Source organism: Oryctolagus cuniculus, chromosome 2 (assembly GCF_964237555.1).
Source record: "Oryctolagus cuniculus chromosome 2, mOryCun1.1, whole genome shotgun sequence".
NCBI classification, from domain to species: domain Eukaryota; kingdom Metazoa; phylum Chordata; class Mammalia; order Lagomorpha; family Leporidae; genus Oryctolagus; species Oryctolagus cuniculus.
This window is the reverse complement of record NC_091433.1, coordinates 143,003,504-143,008,528: the sequence shown is the minus strand read 5'-3', so window position 1 is coordinate 143,008,528 and position 5,025 is coordinate 143,003,504. Positions and strand designations below refer to the sequence as shown.

General features: G+C 38.3%; 1 non-coding gene across 1 annotated transcript; it reads left to right on the top strand.

Annotated features, from left to right (window-relative positions):
* The first annotated feature begins 772 nt into the window (after positions 1–772).
* Positions 773–877, top strand: LOC127490428 (U6 spliceosomal RNA). Its single transcript, XR_007918382.1, has one exon. It is a non-coding gene; the product is annotated as a U6 spliceosomal RNA (small nuclear RNA).
* Positions 878–5,025: the final 4,148 nt, after the last annotated feature.

The following is a 5,025-nucleotide window of genomic DNA, read 5'->3' as shown; positions in this document are numbered from 1 at the left end:
CTGGGGACTATGATTGTGTTATAGTGGTTAAGCCACTGTCTGTGACATTAGCGTGGAGTCCCAGCTGCTCCATTTTCAATTCAGCTCCCTGTTAATGGATGGAAAATCAGTGGAGGCTGGTTCAAGTGCTGGAGACCCAAATGAAACTCTTGCCTCCTGACTTTGGTCTGGTTTAGCACTGGCACCCATTTAGGGCATGAACCACTGGATAGAAGATCTGTCTCCCATCTCTGTCTCTCTTTCCCCCATCCCTACTCCCCCCCACATTCATAACTTTAATTTTAAAATAAATTACTAAATCTTTTTTTAAAAAGTTCCAATGTGTTCCTGGCACTTGAAAAGGCCATGTGCATATGCCATATTGTGCACATGCCAAGGAAACACTTTGAAAGGCTCTATTCACTTACCTTTAGCTGATTTTGAGGATTTGCACAAACTAGAAGTGAAGCAAAACCAGAGTCGCAAAATACCAATTATAACAATTGAAAGTATACCTCAACACACACACAATCCTATTGGAAAAGGCAGGGGAAATTATAGGTACAAAGCACTTAAGGAAATGTCAGTTTAATCACCAACTGGCCAATAAGCTTATTGTGGAGAGAATTCAATGGCTACCTATGGTAACATATAAATCATACAGAATTAGTCATGAAAAGTAACTAAACAGCCACAGAAATCACAAACAACAGCAACAATAAACTCTGGAGAAGGTGGAGAGAAATCGGCTTTCCAGAATTGACAACATTATATTATTTAAGTGTAATATTTAATGCTTATTTCAGCAGCACATATACTATACTTGGAAAGATAGAGAAATTCAGTATAACTTCTATGAAAGGATGACACACAAATTCTTGAAAGATTCCATGTTTTGTGTTATTTAATGTTGATAATTATTAGACAATGTTTAGATGTATATCAAATTATATTGTGTACATTGAATGTCTATAATCTCTATTAGATATTGTAAAATAAAAACAATAAAATAAATATTTGAAGAAAATTGTTTTGTTTTCAAGAGAAAATTATAAAAAATACCAAGAAACAGAAGAGGAGGTCCACATGCAATAAAACATCCAGTTATTAGATATCATCTTGGTGAAATCCAAAGTTGTACTTACTAGACACACTCTAAATCAACTTTTAAAAATATATGCAAAGAACTAAGAAAAAAAAAACTCTGTCCAAATAACTGAAGGAAAATATACGAATGACATGTCATTAAATAGAGGTGTAAATTTTAAAAGCAGAAATTATAGCAATGGACAAAATAGAAATTCTTGAGCTGAAAACAACAATAATTCTCCCACTTAAAAAAAAAAAAGCAAAAGAATAAAGTTCAGTGTCAGGCCATCCAGGACTGAATTATTACTTCATGATTTCATCCATCACAGCCTAGAGTCCCTAGAAAGAGAATTCTGACACAAAGTTGAATATGTAAGTTTATTTGTGAATAGGAATAGAAGAAAGCAAGGAAGCAACACTATGGTGACCTGTTGAAGTGCGGTTGGAGCTTTGGGGAATATGTCTCAGGACCCTCAGCAAGCAAGAAAGAGGAATGCGTGGATCTATTGGCTTCTGTCTCCCACTGGAAAGGGTACTTGTTAGTCCCAAGATGTAACTCTCCTTACAAAGCACTGCTAATACTTCTGGGTTGCACTTCCAGAACCGTAGATCTTAGTAGTATGCTGTATGAAGGCAGTGATCTGGGACTCGGGATCAGGAAGGGAGAGATGCAGTATAACCTTATCAAGCAGTTACTGAGCACAGTTGGTCACCTGGTGTTGGCTAGAGTAACAGAAGAATCCACAAGCCGTGTTCCACACAGTTTCAATGTCTTGGATTCTTCATATCATTTTCTCTTTCGCCCTTAAGCAGGTAGCTTCATTCTGTACATCCTCTTGGGATGTACAGGTGTAGCTATATTGTAAAAACTATAGGCTGGGCCGGCGCAGTGGCTCAATGGGCTAATCCTCTGCCTGTGGCGCCGGCACCCCAGGTTCTAGTCCCAGTTGGGGCGCCAGATTCTGTCCCGGTTGCCCCTTTTCCAGTCCAGCTCTCTGCTGTGGCCCGGGAGTGCAGTGGAGGATGGTCCAAGTGCTTGGGCCCTGCACCTACATGGGAGACCAGGAGAAGCACCTGGCTCCTGGCTTTGGATCAGTGCGATGCGCCAGCCACAGCAGCCATTGGGGGGGTGTGAACCAATGGAAAAGGAAGACCTTTCTCTCTGTCTCTCTCTCACTGTCCACTCTGCCTATAAAAAACAAACAAACAAAAACAAAACAACTATAGGCATAGGCTGATGGAGCCAGAAAGGGGACTAGGATCTTTTCAGTTGGCACGTTGCCATTTCCAACATAGCACAGGTGATACGTTTACAATGTTGGGGTGAGGGTTGGAGGGATGAAGAGAGAGAAACCAGCAATCTCTATCACAACAGTGAAGGAAAAACCTGACAGAGGGACAGACTATCTTTTTAGCCTTCACTTATAAACAATAAAATAATTTTTTATGGACATATTCCCCAAAAGTAATTTCATTCATCACCCTCCAGTCCCCTATATTGTCCCAGATCCTTAAATTTTTTTTCCTCAGAAAATCTCAAAATTGATAACTACCCATATAATCCTAAACAATTGGCTTTGCTCACCAAAAGACTGAGATTTTATGAAGCTCTGAAGGTGGAAAATCTAGCACATCAGTATTCGAGGAGAGAAGGGATCAAGAGAGAATGAAAAGAGTGATTCAACACTCAAGTGTTACCTCTTCTCTCTAGGACAAGCTACATTTCAATGGGGCAAAATTCTTTTTATTCATCCTAAACAGCATTTGGGGTTTCTATCAACTCATACATGAAGTACTTCCAAGTCTTTATGTCAGCATACTAAGAAGCAGTCAACTGTTCTCATTTGTATCCCAACTTTAGTATTTTTAAATTCAAAATATATGGAAACAAAAATAAAATATATTGATTTTTTATACCCTTAGTACAAAAGGTACAATCAAGTACATCAAGTCCTGTTGATTCCCCTGTTCTGTGCCCTAATTTATCCTCTGTGCTAAGGGAGAACAGAGACAAAGGACAGATTGTACACAAATAAAGGAAAAGAATCAAGAGGCCTAGAGAGAGAAAGACACATGGACCCCACCACCTACACATCGGGAATGGCCAAAGCTTATCTCAAGACTGTTGACCAGTCTGGTTCCCACTTGCACCTCATCCAAGTGGCATTCATTCTAATAACAACTTAAACTCATTATGTGAATTGCACTATTAGGATATTGTTATCCCATGTAAATGCTATTAGTTCCACAAATGAACTACTCTATGTGAAACTGCTTATAAAACTATAAAGCGCTTTACAAATGGAAGAAAAATTATAATGTTCAAGAGAGAAAAACATTATACTAAACTGGAATCATAAAATGCTAAAGAACCCAGTGATGCAGCTCCAAATCACAACTTCTGCCTTCCTGTGTGAAAAGGTAAGGGAGAGCCAAGCGTTTTCTTTGTAAATCCCACTTCTATGATGATTATTCTTCTAAAATTCACGTATGATTTTTTCTGATTTGTTTTCCTGTCTTATACCCAACATATTTTATATCCCTTCTGTCTTCTTATAAATGCCACTTTGTTGAGAGGGTTGGTGGGGTTTTCAAAGAAGTTTTTAAATATGCTGTTAATGAATGAATGGACAACTAATTACTTACTAAATGCATTAACACAAATCTGAGTCTGAAATTGCTTCAGAATTAATTTGGGACATATGTGCACATCCTTGCTTACATTTGCAGGGGGCATAGCACGTGGGTTTGCAATTGTATGTAAGAAAGTCTTTTCCTTTTTAACAAACCTGGCTACAAAGAACACTCGTTATCGGTTTATCTTATTTTTCAAAACGACATTACTAAAAAGACACACATTTCTAAATTATGCTCTTCATCCACTGAGTTTATTATATCTCATTTGCTGTCTCCCTATGTCTGTCTGTCTGTCTCTCCCTCTCTCTCTCTTACACACACACATACACATACATAGCCCTCAGATGCAGTTTGTTTACACAGGTAGGAGTTGTATAAACTACACACCAAGTGAACAAACAAAACAGCTTCCATTCAATGGATCACAATAGTAATTATTTACCAGACTTGGTTAATTTCTAAAAATGATTTTATGTCTGTTTTCTCAATTAAATCAGGAGGCCTGATTCATTCTATTAAATCAGGAGGCCTGCAAAACTCATTCTTCCAGTGCAGACAGAATTTCCACTTAAGTTCAAACAAGAGCTGCGGTGTAAACTACCCTTTAACAGGAATGATGGTTTTAAGGATTTACCCGTGGATATTTTGAATATTCAGCTATTTCCTCTGATGGACATTAGTCAGCAAGAGGATTCCATTACCATGCATATTTGCAGACAAGAATTGTATTTTCCTAGGCAATTTTTAAGACTTGGATCATGGCATTGATAAAAATATGGCCACCTTTTCCATCAGACAGGAATAGAGACAGATTATTCCTTAACCCGCACAAAAAATGTTTGCTTCTCCAGATGCGGGTCCCCTCTTAGGAGACTCCTCCTGTAACATAGTCAGTCTTTCTGTGACACAGGATTCCCAGCTCCTGATCTTCAGCAGCCTGATTAGTTTATCCACATGATCTTAATCCCCTCAACCTTGCACTTCAAGTATCCTATGTATTTGTTTCAGATGGGTTCACCCTCCTTGAATGATACTTGTTCTCTAAAATTTAGAGGAAAAAAAAAAGTAAATGTTGTTCCTCAGCTGCACCCATTTCCTTGGTGACGCTTACATTAGTTCACACTATGGACTGAATTGTATTACTCCAACACTTCATTTGTTGAATCCCTAATCCCAGTGAGACTGTATTTAGAGATCTGTCATTTAAGAAAGGTTAAATGAGGTCATAGACCAGAGCCCTCATCTAATCTGATTGGTACCCTTATAAGAAGAGACAGACACACCAAGAATGAGCATGCACAGAAAAAAATCCATCTGAAG